At 41.8% G+C, this 17,271-nt stretch overlaps 1 long non-coding RNA gene across 1 annotated transcript; it reads left to right on the top strand.

Moving 5' to 3' along the window:
* The first annotated feature begins 4,683 nt into the window (after nt 1–4,683).
* On the top strand, nt 4,684–7,770 carry LOC119846703. Its single transcript, XR_006276675.1, has 2 exons — nt 4,684–4,857; nt 6,493–7,770. It is a non-coding gene; the product is annotated as an uncharacterized LOC119846703 (long non-coding RNA).
* Nucleotides 7,771–17,271: the final 9,501 nt, after the last annotated feature.

Here is a 17,271-nt window from a genome sequence, read left to right as displayed (position 1 = left end):
CTGACCATTTTCCCCTCCTCAAAGGCTTTGCCTGCTATCAGTACTGAGGTGATAGCAAATCCAAAAGAGTGAATGGAGCCTTACAATCAGTTTCATCTCACGCCTACAGCGAGGCTCTAAACTACATTCTCTTCTTCCCAAAACAAACCTCATCCTTTTCCTCTGCCCTCACTTGGTGATCCAAGTTTAACTCAAATAAATAAGGTTAAAATAAATAAATAAAAATGCCAACGTACATGGTCAAGTTTCTGACAAAAATTAAAAACAATGCTTGGGGCAGGTTTAACTCAACTTAAATACTACACCCTCCATCCTTCTTTTCCACCCTTTTGTTTATCTACAGTATTGCAGTTAAATTCATCTTTCTCTTCTGCTGTAACATCATCACCCTTTCTCTGGCTTCCTTTCTCTTATGTCAAAGTCAAGCCCATGCCTTAAACCTCCTAAATAGTGTCTTCCTCACATCTTGTTTCTCCTCTTCTTTCCTTCTACCACTCCTGTATCATATTGCGCTGCTATTGTGGTAGCTTCCCTATTCATGTCTGCCTCCTTCAATCCTTTCTTTTAGCAAAACACATAAATGTTTCTGTATTAATATCTTGAGCATTGATTTCTTCTACTTTCTATGAACTGCTAGCCTATCTGTTGTATGATGTTTGGGAGAAAGACCATGCCTTATTCTGTCTTGTATGTCACCACAATGATGCTGCTATTTCAGGGCTTAACACTTCTAGACGGTACCTTAACAATTGGTCCTCACGCAAGAAAATTCAAATCTAAAACAAAGTTACAGAATATACCTTCATATGTTCCTTATCTTAATCAAAAGCACATAGCCACTTCTACAAAACATGGGCAAATCTCATCAACCATCTGTTTTTCACCACGTTTATAACCATCGTGTGTTGTCTTTCTAAAAAATATCTAAAGGTATCATAATTAATTACATTAAAATGTTTGCAAAAAGAAAAGGAGTACTTGGGGCACCTTAGAGACTAACAAATTTATTAGAGCATAAGCTTTCGTGAGCTACAGCTCACTTCAGCGGATGCATTTGGTGGAAAAAAACAGATGAAGTGAGCTGTAGCTCACGAAAGCTTATGCTCTAATATTTGTTAGTCTCTAAGGTGCCACAAGTACTCCTTTTCTTTTTGCGAATACAGACTAAAACGGCTGCTACTCTGAAACCTATTAAAATATTTGAAACAGACATTATACTTGGTGCTTCAGGTAGTAAGCCACTGTCTAACTATTAAAGACAGGATGGGACCTAATGTGGGGGACAAATTATTCCACGCTAGCTACTATAGTGTTCTCTGAAGCATTTGGTGCTGGCCACATCTGGAGACAGGAACTGAACTAGAGAGATCATGGGTCTAATCCAGTCTGGTAATTCCTTTGTGTTTTAATTCATCCTTGGTATAACTTCATTGATCTCAGTAGAATTAAATCAGGGATGGATTGAGCCCACAATCTCTCTTATTGGCCTTATTCACTGTAATCTGCATTAGCAACTACTGTGTCCAAATGAAATTTCAAGCCCTTCATTGACGTGCTGTTCAGTGTCCAACTTCTCAAGGTGGAGATGCAGTACCTGGTAAAGAGGCATAGAATGTTTTCTTCCCTGCATTCCTGAATCCATTCTTTCCAAGTCTGTTAAGTAGTTCAGTCAAATATTTCTATGAAATGGAAAAGGATTCAATGGAAATAATAGTTAAAGGGGACACCGGGAATGGAAAGTGGTGATGAGAAAGTATATCTGATGGCCAGTTATAATCATCTGTTGTCTGGACTCTTTAGTTAAATTGAAGCCCCTCTGCAAATACTTAAAAGCAATAGTGTGAGACTAGAAATCAGCAAACCAGTAGCCTCTTTAACCTGGGGACCCTGGGCCCTGCTGGAAGGGGCTTGGGTGACATCTCCAGAGACTAGAATTCTCACAGATACTAGATATGGGGAAACTAGTTACACAGGGAAGTAGCAGACTTTAATTCAGGGCAGGGTCTGAACAGGGCAATATTAAGGCCTGAGGAAGCCCAGATCAACAAAATATGTAGGCCCCCAAAAGCGGTATTTTTCAATATGCCTGAGATGGGTTTCCATTACCAAATTTGGGATTCAGTTTTGGGGTTGAATCTCCTGATCTCTTTTATCCTGTCTGACTCTGCCATTGGCTCGAGGGCATGATTGATACATCATACTTAGGGCCCTACCAAATTCACAGTCCATTTTGGTCAATTTCATGGTCATGGGATTTTATAACTGTAAATTTAATTATTTCATTTGTTTAAATCTGAAATTTCACGGTGTTGTAATTGTAGGGGTCCAGATCCAAAAAGAAGTTGAGGGGGAGGGGTTGCAAGGTTATTGTAGGGTAGATTGCGGTACTGCTACCCTTACTTCTGCGCTGCTGCTGGCAGTGGTGCAGCCTTCAGAGCTGGGCAGCGGGGGCGTGGCAGCTACTGGCCAGGAGCAACACAGACGTAATGCAGAAGTAAGGATGACATAGTATGATGTTGCCACCCTTACTTCTGTGCTGCTGCTGGCAGGGGACTGCCTTCAGAGCTGGGCGCCCGGCCAACAGCCGCCGCTGTCCGGATGCCCAGCTCTGAAAGCAGTGCAGAAGTAAGGGTGGCAATACCCCGACCCCAAAAATAACCTGCTACCACCCTGCAGCTCCCTTTTGGGTTAGGACCCCCAATTTGAGAAACACTGCTCTCACCAGTGAAATCTGTATAGTATAGGGTAAAAACACACAAAAGACCAGATTTCATGGTCTATGATGCATTTTTTATGGCTGTGAAATTGGTAGGGCCCTAATCATACTGTGTCCCTGCTACTGGGGAGTCATTTGGAATTTGAGGGGGTCCTGCTTTCTACATTGCATATGCTCACCTCAGTGATGGACAGTGAGGCACAAGAATGGTACAGTAACAGCATCTGTCATGATGCCCCCTACTTAGTGACCAGCTCATGCTTTCAATAGGACTGTCAATAGGAGTTGGGTGCCTAAATACCATAGAAAATCTGTGCCTTTGTTTAACAGTCTTAGTACCGCAGCTAACTTGGTAAGATGTGTGCCACTTACAGGCAAGGAGAGTTTGATATCAGGCTCCATGCAGCTGTTTGTTAATGGATAATATCATAAGCCATCATTTCAGAGCAATACCCCAGTGCAACACTATCACAGGCTCGTTCACCTGTGCATCTACCAATGTGATATATGCCATCATGTGCCAGTAATGCCCCTCTGCCATGTATATTGGTCAAACTGGACAGTCTCTACATAAAAGAATAAATGGACACAAATCAGACGTCAAGAATTACAGCATTCAAAAACCAGTCGGAGAACACTTCAATCTCTCCGGTCACTCGATTACAGACCTGAGAGTGGCTATTCTTCAACAAAAAAACTTCAAAAACAGATTCCAACGAGAGACTGCTGAATTGGAATTAATTTGCAAACTGGATACAATTAATTTAGACTTGAATAGAGACTGGGAGTAGATGGGTCATTACACAAAGTAAAACTATTTCCCCATGTTATTCCCCCCTCCCCGCCCCATTGTTCCTCAGACATTCTTGTCAACTGGTGGAAATGGCCCACCTTGATTATCACCACAAAAGGTTTTCTTCCTTCCCCCCACCCTCCCTACCTGCTGGTAATAGCTCATCTTAAGTGATCACTCTCCTTACAGTGTGTATGGTAATACCCATTGTTTCATGTTCTCTGTGTGTATATAAACATCTCCCCACTGTATTTTCCACTGAATGCATCTGATGAAGTGAGCTGTAGCTCACGAAGGCTTATGCTCAAATAAATTTTAGTCTCTAAAGTGCCACAAGTACTCCTTTTCTTTTTCCCAATGTTTGCATCTGCCTGAGCTGCTGTGCAATGTTTCCCTGGCACAATATCTTTGTAGCAGTCAGCAGCTTGTATCAATAATGCATGTGTGTTGCATACTTGGAGCCTAATCATGCAATGATTTACAGTATGTGAAACCTCCATGAGCAAATGCAGTGTGAGCCTCAGAATCAGAACCAGCTAAAAGTGTATGGGGAGAGCAGGGTGAAAGCCCCCAAATATGTGTGGGTCTAGTGGATAGGTTGCTGCCCTGAAACGTAGGAGAGCTGGGTTCTATTCCCAGCTCTAGCACTTATTTGCATTATTACCTTGCGTAAGTCACTTTGGCCTATATCCACAAAGGTATTTAAACTCTTAACTTCCATTGAAATCAATGGTCATGGAATTTTATAATTGTAAATTTAATGATTTCAGTTATTTAAATCAATGAAGATAGAAGTCTAATACCTTCACTGGTCTTGTCCTGCACCTCTCTGGGCTTCTGTTTTCCCACCCATCATACCTATTTTCATTGTAATCTCTTCAGGGTACAGATTATCTCTTTCTAGGTATATATACAGTGCCTAGCATAATGGAGCCCTGATCTCCGTAGGAAGCTATTGTAATGCAAATAATTTACTGTAACAGTGGCTCATTCTGTGTTGGAGATTACTAATCCACTCAATGTAGCCATCATCTTCCCACATGTTTAGAAATATCTCAACAAATTGGAAAGCTTTGTAATCAATTAACCTCATCACACAATTCAGTGCAGCTCAGCTACACAAATCAAGGGGCTAGGCCATCTAATTTAAGCCCAATGAGCCTCATAGTACATGGAGCTATGAATATGTAATGGGGGTAGGGAACACTCATTAAGTGGAACTAATGTGCAGAGAGTTGGGGAGGAGTTAGAGGGTGGCCACCAAGCCCTATTAAGAAGACCCTGAGTACCAAAAGGTAGCTTGAGAAGGATTTGCACAAGTTGTTAAAGTATCTTTCCTTGTGGGCTGGTAAGAAAGTTATTTTCTCTTCTTTCTTAATTATTAAAATTGGGGTTTCCCATTGCTTGAGCTTTATGTTACAATAGAGGTATTGGTTGTTTTAATAAAAGTAAAGTTGCTTGAGGTGTTTGTGTGGGGGTGAGGTGGGTATCTCTGGCTAAGTATTTTGTGCTTCCTATAGGAAGAGCAGTTGACACCTGCTATAAATAATGTCAGGGTGACTTTTCTCTTTGTTCGTCTAAATGCCTTGCTAGAGAGGAGCAAAACTAAGGGATGCTTTTGACTGTTTCAAACTAAAATTGGAAGCTAGCTGGTTCTGGAACCACGCTCGCTAAAATTCTAAAACTTTTCAAGAAGCTCAGGTAAATGGTACTTGTTGTAACTGAAAGTCAGCTAACTTGAGGTACTGTCTGTGTCTATAAAAGTTATGGTGGCCACTCCCCGCACACTGGAACTAGGCTATAAACGCTTTTCCCCCTCTATACTAGACTCTCTTTACCCTAGGGCATGCCTACCTTTTATGTCTGGGGAGCCCCTACTGAGTTTAACTAGTGTAAGTGGCTGTAACTCCAAACTGGGGGGTGGGAATCAATGTGACTTCTCCTGGCTCAATTAAATATCACTTAATAAAACTGTCAGGTTAAAGGGAGATGGCCCTGTTCAAAGGTAGCCCAAAATATGTGCATAAATATATCTGGCTCTTCCAAAAGAGATCAATGGAGGAGATGTCCATCAGAACAGTAAACAAATATCCTCCTATCAATAGCAGAAGTAACCTATACCCAATCACAGCTTATTGTTATTAGAGTATGTATTAAGAGATTATTAAACTTCCTGGTTGGCTGAAGGCTTCTGGCTTCATATGTCACAATGTGCTGGAGTATTCATTAACTACCTAATGATTCATGCCTTGTTAGGGTTTAGTGTTGTAACCCTTGCTGAACAAGTGACTCTTAAGTGTGCATCTCATGCTAATTACAAAACACAAGTAGAAATAAATGCAGTCTCTCTCATATTCCTGGTTCTACTAACGCCTCTACTAGTTTGTTAGTTGTAAACTCTCCAAATCTGAAATGGAACCATCTAGAGACAACACACATCGCTGTTTGCAGAGATCTGTGCTTGAAAACAGCTGAAGCACGAGAACACCGCTTATAAGGCGGGAGACTTTAACTTAGTATCTCAATCCTCATGACATCTGAATAGCAACAGAGTTGTAGTCAAAGCTACTTTGACACTACTTAGCCAGTGGCTAACTGGCTTGCATTAGTCCTACAGAATTTGGCTTTTTGCTGCAGCAAGATGTTAGCTTTACTAGAGAGCTGTACATTCCTTGGACAGGGAGTGGGAAAAGACTGGAGTTCAGTTCTAGCCTCTTCTGTCCAAGCTGGGCAGCAAGTTTAGCCCACGTGTTACTCCAGAATGGGAAAAATTGTTTTGAAAAGCAATTCAGGCACTTTAAGATCCATGGATGACTTGCGTGATAAGCTGGAGTTATTTGAAGGAATATTGTAGCAATGACTAATGATTCCTGGAAACATGATGCTTCAGGGTGATAGGTTACGCTGAGGGATTATAGTGATGTCCATATATTTCTCATTTGGTTAACTGTATGTTTGAATAGGAACTACTTCTGTTTGCTAGCGTCATCTGACGCTCACACCAGAAGCTTGGCACCCATATCTTGTCCTTCTTCTCTCCACCTAACCAGACCCTGCTATCCAGATCCAAAGATGGGAGGCAAACTTGGCAAGAAGAAGGGATTCATTGTGGCTGATAAATCTGAAGACCACAAGACTGAAGGAGCAGCCACTGAGCTAGAAGATACTGCCAAAGAAAATGGGGAGCCTACTGCCCTGACCTCAGAAGTAAAGGTTATGAAAAAGGACGAAAGTCTCCAGCTCCCTTCTGAAGACCAGACAGAGGGAGACTCTGCAGTAAGCCAGGGAGATGTCACAAAAGTTGAACCAGTGGTCAGCATGGGTGCGAAGGCAGAGCTGCCAGAAGGTCATGATGCTTTAGGGGCCTCACTACCAGCAGCTTCAAAGCCTGGAAGTGAAGCTCAAGCTTCCCAGCCTCTGACACCCACAACTAAAGAAGATGCTGGGAAGGCAAGTGCTATAGCACCTAGTAACTAATAAACTGGCTCCAGCTTCAGGCTCATAATATAGTAGCAGTCAAGCTGCAACCTAAACAGATGTTTGTCAACACAACACTAATTCTATTAAGGCCTCTGCCTCTGAACAACTGGAGTAGTTAACTGGATCAAACTAAAATACTAGTCCAGAGATTTAAAAACGCATTATTTGAGGAATAAATGGCATCTTAATTGCAGTAACTCTTTTGGTCTAGAAAGGACAATATATTGGCCCAACAAAATGGGAATCCAGCTTGTATGTATACAACAGGGAAACGCAGAAATGAACTGCTGTAAATGCTTTTCAAGAACATTTCATCATTAGCTGTGCATGGAGAGTGTACAACCTCTCATTTTTGTAAAGGGTCTGGGAATAACGTATCTGGTTTCTGCTCTCTGAGCCCAGTCTATAGGATATCTTATAGCCCTAACTTCAGACTTTTTATTCCAGTGGATGAAGTCTAACTTTTAGATAACCCTCTCCTGTCTACTTCCCTTCTCTAAAGATGGCTTGGGGAGTAAGCTATAACAATCCTACCTAGACTTAAGTTACTGCATGTATGTGGTGCAACTTTGCATAGTTCAGTCCACTGGTGAATAAAGTCTTTTGGGAACTACTGCATTAGTTGTACATGATAGTAAGTAATTGTATCATGAAAATTGTTGAATAGCTCACTGAAGCTGGTACTAGAAACTGAATGAATTCTGCACATCTCTATGGTAAGCTGATTGCATCAACTGTTTGGCATTTACACCTCAATAAACTTTTTTTATGACCACTGCAACATACCATTGTATGATCCTACTTGACTTCTTGTAGAATTAAGGAAATCCATATTTCAGGACTCTGGCCCTGTCTGGGATTATTGAGGAGGTGGTGCTGTATACACAAACTTGAATTTCTCAAGCAAACTGAACACTTCTGTAAAAGAAATGCAGTTTATTGCATATTAAATTTAATTACTTGGAATAGTTATAGCCAGACAAGTCTCTGGGGCTGGGGGAAATGGCCTAGACATTCAATCCTCTATCTGTTCTGAGTCATCCCTACTTGTCGTTTTATATTAAGGTGGCTTTCTCTGCCCTAGTACTGTGGAGGACAATACAGTACTGGGTAAGAGCCAGCTTCTGTTACGCCTCCATTGGGATCATCAAAACCCATGGAATTGAACTGCAGTATTTGTTACTGATGACTGCAAACAAAGCAGACTAGACTAACTTAATGACATAGAGTCAAGCAGTAACAATTGTTAAAAACAATCTCTTGTCCCTGAAACTTGATCAAACCTGGAATGAAAATAGGACCTAATCAAATCTTTCACTCTAGCCCTTGCACTAAAACCTCTGAGATTCTAGCTTAACGCATACCACTTCCTGTAACACACACACACACACAGCTATTGTATGCATGTAAAGGGGTTGTGGTATTACCACTAAATATCTTTAGGTAATATTCATAAAACATAAACCAGCGCCTGAAAGACTCACCTAAACAAACAGCAAGGGAGTTGTCAATACTATTCTATTAGCTGTGTACAATTGTAACAGAAGCAGCCTTATCTAGTTCTAACAAAACCTGCAATGCAACCAGGATATGCAGGGAGTAGCTTAGAAAAGCTATTGCTTGTTAGTAATAACTATTATTCTGCAATGGCAGAATGGCACTGCCTCTGCCTATAAATAGACAGGAGTGGCTTAGAATAGACACTGTCCCTAAAGGAAGCACTCTTCCAAGATGTGCTAAACTCATAAGGAACTAGCCTCCATAGTAATTTCTAGGGTTGCAACTTACACATTTCTCAAAACCGGCCTCTACAGCCCCCTCCCCACCCCCTCTTGCTCACTTGCTCCTCCCTTTCCCCCAGGCGTCACCTGCAGAGCTGGGCTGGGAGCTGATGCAGAGCCTGCCTGCCTACAAGATCTTGGTACAAGACAGCCCTAGCTGAGAGAGGCTGAAGCAGGTTCAATATCTGGCAGCTTTTCCTTGCCGCCTGCTGTGGCCCCTCCTTGTCCCCATGCCCAGTGGAGTTATTCAGGCAGTGAGTTCTGGAGCCTTTTCCCATGAATTATTTTCCTATTGTTTGGGATGGAAGTTCTAGATAGCTTTTGCACCTTTGACTTAAATGTGGAGGAGTGTTGGAATTTTTTTAAATCCCTGAGCTCTTCAGTCCAGCTGACTTCATAATCTTGGTTGACTACAGGCCAATTTTCCAACTTGTCAAGGTAATTTAGAATTCTAATCATGTTCTCAAGAGCTTGAAACCCCTCATGGGTGTCATCTGCATGTACTCTATTCCATTAGCCAATTAATTAATGATAATATTGAATAGTGCAGGACCCCACTAGATATGGTCTCCAGTTTGACAGCAAACAGAGTATGTGGTCTTTTGACAAGTTGTGTACTCGTTTGTAGTAATTTTTATCTAGGTCAGTTGCCTACTTTGTTTGCATCAAAGCTTGTTCTAAAATCAAAATACATTTATAGCTCCCCACATCTCCCACCAATTGACTAAGCCAGTAACCCTGTCAAAGAAGGTAATGAGGTTGGTGTGACATGATTTGATCTTGACAATCCATGCTGGTGGTTATTTATGCCAATTATCCTCTAGTGCTTATAAATTGTTTTAATTTGTTCTCAGTAGTAAATTAGGCTAACATCGACTATCAGTCCCCAGGTGCTTTGGTTTCCCTCCTTAAGATAGATTCTAGATTGGCCTTTCTCTGGGATCTTGCATATTCTCCAAAGTGAAAGACTTTAGCAAATACCTTTGAAATCATTGAACTGAAGCCTTAGCTGCCCCTGAAAGTATCTGCAAAAGGAGAAAACTGCCAATTTATTTTCCAAAGACAGTTGGGGGTTTCCACCTACTCATTCTATAAGATGCTTTAATCCAGACCTTTCTGGATGACCACTCCCAAACCCCAATAGGAACAAAGGGGGTGGAATCTCACCTCCCTTCATTTTTCCAGATGGCTTGTGGTATGCATCATCTAGCCCCTTACTCCACCCAATTCTGGATGAATCCAGTGGGAATGTACCAACATGCCATTCTATGGGGCAGCTTTTGGTTACATCGTATATGGCCAGTCAGGGTCTTTGCCCAGAATAGAGGATATATAAAACAATACAATGACTTATATCTTCAGCTAAGTGTCTTCCTCTCCTCCTGCAACCCCTGCTAATGGCCTGTATATTTCCCCAGGGAGGCATGTGGGAATCAGGGCAAATGCAACTGTGATACATACTAACCAGGGTTCCCACCCCCACCCTGCAGTGTGCATAGGTACATTGTTTTTGTTAACTCATCTTTGGATCAAGTGCTGCTTTTGCCTTCAGGCATTAATTGTTCTTTCTTTGGTGTAAGCATAACACTAGTTTAGACAAGCAAATCGGGGCAGACTACTCTAGAAAAACTACACTAGGAGTTAAAGTAAAGACAGTGCCCCAACACATACATCTATCTAGTCAAAGGAGATGAGGGGACAGTGCCTGAGTCATTTCCTGAAAAAAATTCCTCTGCTCCATTGGCAGCTGGGATGTTCTAGAACCAACATTGCATTACCAAGTGAACACATGAGATTACACACATTTTATCCCAGAGCTAACCTGAGGGGAGGAAAAACTATCCCCAGGGAGGTGTGCTGTCCTATATCAGGTATTGAAGGGTATTTTCTCTTCCAAGGTAGACCAAGGGATAGTAGGTACCCTACTAGGAACAATAGTGGTAGGTTTCAGATGTCCTATGTGTATGGGACATGCCAGACTCTGTGATGTAGAATAATCATAAGCCTTTTGAATAATGGTAGGTATCAACATTACTATGCTCATCAGTGGATGTAGAGTTCTGTGTCTAAGGCAGTAGCAATGAGATGAAGCTCCCGCTCACGGGCACAAGTTCTGTGCTTCAGAAGTTCGAAGTGCTGGGCCCCATCAGCTTGAGAAGAGAGCCTCTATTCTCTTCTTCTCTTGTGGTTATGCCCCCGCAGGCTCATATTTCAAGCAGAACATGGGATGCTGGTATAATTTGCTGGGTTTTAGCCCGGCAGAGAAGTCAGTTCCTATCAGGGTTGCACAACCATTTCAATGATGGTAAAGAAGCCTAATTATGCTCTGTTATGAGCAGTGCAACTCTGCACACTTTATACCACTTTATCTAAGGTCCCCTACGAGTTTTTTATTATTTATCTTATGGCATGGCCTAGAAACGCCAATGGAGGTAGGGCCCAGTTGCTCTAGGCACTGTAGAGACATAGTGAGAGGCAGTCCATGCCCTGAAGAGCTTTCCATATAAGTGGGAGATCTTCAGAAATGCATACAAAGATTTAGGAGCACAAGATTCACTAAAAGGTTCTGTTGAAAATGGCTCCCTAAACAAAGAGAATACAGGAGATGGGAAACTGAGCAACAGAGACTGATGACTTGGTCACTGAGTGGGTCGTTGCAGATTGGGATTTGATCCCAGTTCTGCTGAGTCTCAGTCAGTATCTTAACTACACCACTAATTGTTTAAGCCTTACAGCCCCCTGGGAGGTAGGGAAATATTTAGAAATTGGGGGAGTGGAGTCAAAGGCTTGCCCAAGATGTGACATGTTCTTGCACAACTAAGAGGGGAATCTAAATGTCCTGACTCCCAGGCTCCGGTAATAAAGCCCCAGATAACACTTTCCCTGATATTTCCACCTCAGAGAGATTAGCAGTGACAGAAAATCCACAATGGAGCAAAGTACTTCCTCGGAGAGATGGAACTAGCAATAAATCCTGACTGTCTGATCTCATGAGTGAGAAAAATTCATCTCCCATACCCACCCATTCAATTATTATACTTACAATGCTTGGGTGTATTATGCCGTAGATCAGTTAAGTGCTGTCCTCTAGAACAGCGGTTCTCAAACTTTAGCAACCTGAGGACCCCCATTTTGATTTAAAATTTTCCATGGACCCCCCAAACCCTCCACTGAGCCCCAGACCCTGCCCCCACTCCATCCTTTCCCCCAAGAACCAACCCCCGTCCCTCCTCTTCCCTGCCTCTTTCTGCTCCTTCCCCTAAGCACGCCAGTCCCCACTTCTCCCCGCCCCCTCAGCCACTGAACAGCTGTTCCCCAGCTTTCAGGAGGTGCTGGGAGGAGTTGATCAGTGGGGTCTGTGGACCCCCTGAATTACCCTCGCTGGCCCCAGTTTGCGAAACGCTGCTCTAGAAAAAAAGAGAGAATGTTCCCTGGAGACATAGGCCTTCATTTCCCCCACAGAAGCACCTGGATGTTGTCAGCCCAAATTTACAGTGAAGGGAAAGGAGTTGATAAGGAAAATAGAAGCTGCAGATATGACTCTCACTTTGTATTTACCAGCTGTCTCAAGAAAATGTTCAAAAGTACCCAAGACCCATTTTCAAAGGACTAAGGCTCCTCAGTTCCATTAACTTTCAAGAAGACTTAGGCACATAGGAGACTGTAAGTAGCTTCTGAAAACGAGACTGCTGCTAGGTATCGATCTTTAAAAATCTAGTCCTTCAGAACCTAAGTCTCATTTTCAGAAGTGACTTAGGCACTTAACTCCCATTGACTTCATTGGGAGTTTGGTGCCCAAAATCTTTACAAAACCTGGCTCCAAATTACTTGGGGTCTTTTGGGCTCCATCTGTCTGTCTAGCACTGGACTGCACTCCAACTCTTCACCCCACCCTCATTGTTGGTGTAAGAACCTTCTCCCCCTGTATCTGGCACATCTGCCCTACATCTCTGCCTCAAAGCCAAGTCTTTCAAAAGCAGTCTCTTAAATCCGTATGCAGATTCCTAAATAAGTGGCTTGACCTTTTAAAAATCTTGCACACCCACATCCTTGAACAAGAGCTGCTGGATACTTAGTGCTTTTGAAAGTCATGCTGCTAAATAAGTCACCTAATTGAAGCTCCTATTTTTTTAAATCTTGGCCCAAATCTCCTTTCCCATTTTTTCTCTCTCCCTCTGATTCATTGTTCAATTCTCTAATAGTATTTAACTCTTTCAGTCACTGTGTGGATACAACTTGTGTTGTGTAACATATATGACATGAGAGCACCCACAAGTCCTCTTGACTTTTAGTACACTAGAATCAATGAGCTTATTTGTGTGAGAAAACTGCTCCCCAATCTGGAGTAAAGCAGGGTGAGCTTGTTTCCCCCAGCCCACTTCTACCCATGATACACCTGTTTTAGAGCCTCATCCTGAACGGTGCTGAGTACTGCTTGCTGGGAGCTAAGTGCTCTCACATCCCACTGAAGTGGATGGGAATGAGGGAGTTTATAAATGCTCAGCACTTTGTGAGATCAGGGCCTTGCACTGAAGTAATCCTATGCCCCTTCATGACTCCCAGCTCTTGCTCCAGGAAGCTTAATGCAGGGTTTCTCTACTATGGAGCATAGCCAAAGGTCACCCTTACTCTCCTGCCCTGATCTGCAAGGAGTCATGGTCACATACAGCACACTTGTGGAGTTAGCCCACTCCTCCCATATGGATTGGCAGTTATCTCATTCCAGCACAGATCCTATTTCAAATTGGCTGCCTATTTACCATTGCTGCTGAGCACTCCTGTGAGAAGTACAGCACTCCCTGAATTCAAAGAGAGAAACAGTTACCACCAGCTAATTAGCAGCATGTTTGTCAAATTTCCTTCTTCCTTTTCCCCTTTCTGCTAATAAATATGGAGGAGACAACCAGGGATGTGCCATGCTGATACTGAGAGGAAAGGGCAGGCCCATTACTCTATTCAATATAGGCAATGCAAAAATAACAGGAAAATAACTATTTTCCCCCTCATCAGTTTAAGTTTACTCTACTCCCCACAGGAGCCACCTTAATTAAGTGTGCTGTGCTTTTGAATTGGATTTGATCTTATCGATGCTTCACTACCTCAGTAGGCGTTGAAAGATAAGTCCTTCATCTCATTCTATTCCCACCCTCTCTCACTCTTTCTAGTTCTGTTTTAAAAATTAACTTTCATGTTCACTCAGAGCTGAGAAACATATTACGGAAAAGACCAAATCAATTTTTCTGTTGTGTTTTTGCAACTGTTTTCTTCCATCTTAAAAGGTTAATGTTTAAAATAAATACGTGGAGGGTGGGGGAGGTGAAGAGAGTGATAAAAAGTATTTTTTTCTTCTCCTCACACTGTATGAATGCATCATCACCTCTCCCCTTTGTTACCGCATTTTCATCCTGAGAGTGGGAAAAGACCCATCCTGTCTAGGGGAAGCAGGTTCCAAGCTAAGTTCAGTCCTAGTGCATTGGGTTTGATTCCATTCTTGTCAATAGAGTAGCATCTGCTGATGTCATGCATCGTTTTGGCCCACTCTCTCTCTCACCTGCTGCCTCTGGATCACATGTGTCTGCTCTTGCTATCTCTAACACTTGCCATGCACTGCCAAATTAAGTCCCCAATGCAAACTAGAGCTGTGCAACCCACAGCAGTTTCACTCCATAGGGATTCATGTAAATGTTTTATTAGTTTTAAATTATTTGTGTGATAAATAAATGTAACTAGAGCTGGTTGAAAAGAGCAGAAACTTCTGAAAAAAAATTCTTCCCTTTTTAAAAAAGAAATTTAACATTTCAACCAATTTCGAAATTTTTTACTTGGCTTTAAATATAATACTTGAGTATTGACAGGTTCATCTCCATCACTCAGAACTTCATGGCAGCAGCAGGAAAAGAACTCAGATGTTCCTGCTCTAAAATCTCAGTTCCTATCACTGAGTTAAAGAAATTTTCAGCATTATAGGAGCTATGATACACAAATTAGCAGTTATTATTTCCTCCCAGTAGAGAGCAGTGATGACACACACATGTTAATCAGTTCTTTACAATGCAGAATGCATGCACTTACTATATATATGTGTTTGACAAAAATAATTCAGTTCTACTTTGAAAAAGCCAAGTGAATATCATGGAATGCATCCATATTGGAATATCCTATTACTCCTCATTAAATTGAAACATACTGGTTTATAGAAAATACAGGCAGCAATTGTGAACTCCACTGGAGTCCTGAAAACAGTAAGAGACCTTGACTTAGTGGAAAAAGTAGTAGAATACAATTCTTTGCAATATGGAAGAATGCAAAGAAATCCGCAAAATCTGTGGGGTGATATCACAGTTGATATGGTCCAAGATTTCTCTGGACTTGAGATTTTGGGCCATACAATACACAATAATTAAGAGTGCATTGGGTTCTGACAGGACCGCTTAGGAGTGTCTCATTCAAACCAACTAATGAAAGAAGTGTCACAAAAGTAGAAGATTGTTAATACATCTCTCTTAGAATGACCTAAATACAGTGAAGACGGCCAGAATTGATTTGATTTTACATGTATTTGTTCTTTGGGATGGTAGTCCGTTAGAGAATCCAGATGCCTAGGACAAAAGAGGTTTATTGAGACCCTCTGTGGTTAAAAGAAAATGATCCTCTTTCTCTGGAAAAGTCAGGGTTGTTCAATATAATTCATTCATTTAATCTTCATTGTAAGGTTGCAAAGTCTGAGTCACTCTTTTCATATTCATAGGGGTTCTTCTCTCTAAGTTTTACTTTGTTTTGGGTTCAACACAAAAGCTTAAAATTAAGCTCATTCAGAACTGCTGAGTTCCACTCTGGGAAGAACAAAAATCACGGGAGTATTTGAGGACTTCAGCTATTATGGGTTCTGTGTCCTATTAGTGAAACTCAAGGCAAAGCTATCTCAGAAATTCTTCTAGGGAGTGATGCTAAAGAGATGTAGGAGGTAGTGTGGTCTAGTGGATAGCAAACTGGACTGTCAGGAAATCTGGGTTCTACTTCACTATAACACTGAGCTACCATGGAATTTTTTTTTTGGCTTGGTTTCAGTTTATTAATAACTCAGCTCTGGGTTCATCTCATTGGTGGCTTTGTTTTTTTTGCTATGAAACAAGCTTTAGGGGCTAGCACAGGCCCCAAGGCCTGACCCAGAAAGGGGGGGTCACACTAAAGGCACCATGGGCTAACAGTCCGATTGAGCCGCAGCTACATCTTGGAGTACACGATGTCCTTGGTGCTCTTCTTCTCCATGGCAGCCTGAGCAGATTTCACGAGGTCCTCGGTCTGCAGCATGCTCATGTTCCAGGTGGCCATGTAGCACAGGCCCTCAGGCACAGAGTGGTCCCTGGAGTACAGTAGGTTGACCTTGGTGCCCTGCACGGCCACGGGGCTATTGCCAGAGATTTTAGGCAGGTCACTGCACGTCTGTCGCTACTGACAAGCTTTGTCTCTCTAGTCTTGTGTATTTAGACTGTCAGCTCTTTGGGGCTGTCTCTCTCTGTTTGTCTATAGTGCTTAGCACAATGGAGGCCTGATACTAGTTGGGGGTTCTAGGCACTACTCTAATACCAACAATAAATCAAGAGAGGCTGTCAGACTACATCAGGTTTCAGAGTAGCAGCGGTGTTAGTCTGTATCTGCAAAAAGAATAGGAGTACTTGTGGCACCTTAGAGACTAACAAATTTATTAGAGCATAAGTTTTCGTGCGCTACAGCCCACTTCATCGGATGCATAGAATGGAACACATAGTAAGAAGATATATATATATATATATATATATATATACATACAGAGAAGGTGGACATTATCTTAATTAATTAGCCTCTTACAGTTTCTATGGCAACTTCCACCTTCTCTGTATGTATATATCTATCTGTCTTCTTACTATATGTTCCATTCTATGCATCCAATGAAGTGGGCTATAGCCCACGAAAGCTTATGCTCTAATAAATTTGTCAGTCTCTAAGGTGCCACAAGTACTCCTGTTCTTTTTTTGAGACTACATCAGGTTATAAAATCACCATCAATAGTTATTTTATGTCATTGTGGGAAAGTGAACAGCAGGAAAAAAAATTACCTTTGTGGAAAGCATAGTTACATTGTACTTACTTAAACACAATGTCATTAGGTCAGCTGTGATAAACTATCCACATCACTGGATAGTTTTTGCAAGGAAAATGCTTAGAATGCATTAAACTCTGGCTCTATGTATATGTTATATATGTGCAAGTCAGCAAATCTGTATTAATGGTAACCTTCCAAGTAAAAAATCAGCTCATAACGTTACTGCACATGCTTGAGCAAATTACTGCCTGTGTTTTTGTGGGGTTTTTTGTTTGTTTTTATAGATTCATAGATACTAAGGTCAGAAGGGACCATTCTGATCATCTAGTCCGACCTCCTGCACAGCGCAGGCCACAGAATCTCACCCACCCACTCCTATGAAAAACCTCACCTATGTCTGAGCTATTTAAATCCTTAA

Source organism: Dermochelys coriacea, chromosome 22 (genome assembly GCF_009764565.3).
Source record: "Dermochelys coriacea isolate rDerCor1 chromosome 22, rDerCor1.pri.v4, whole genome shotgun sequence".
Taxonomy (NCBI): domain Eukaryota; kingdom Metazoa; phylum Chordata; order Testudines; family Dermochelyidae; genus Dermochelys; species Dermochelys coriacea.
Note: the sequence above shows the minus strand (reverse complement) of the source record. Positions and strands in the feature narration are given on the sequence as shown.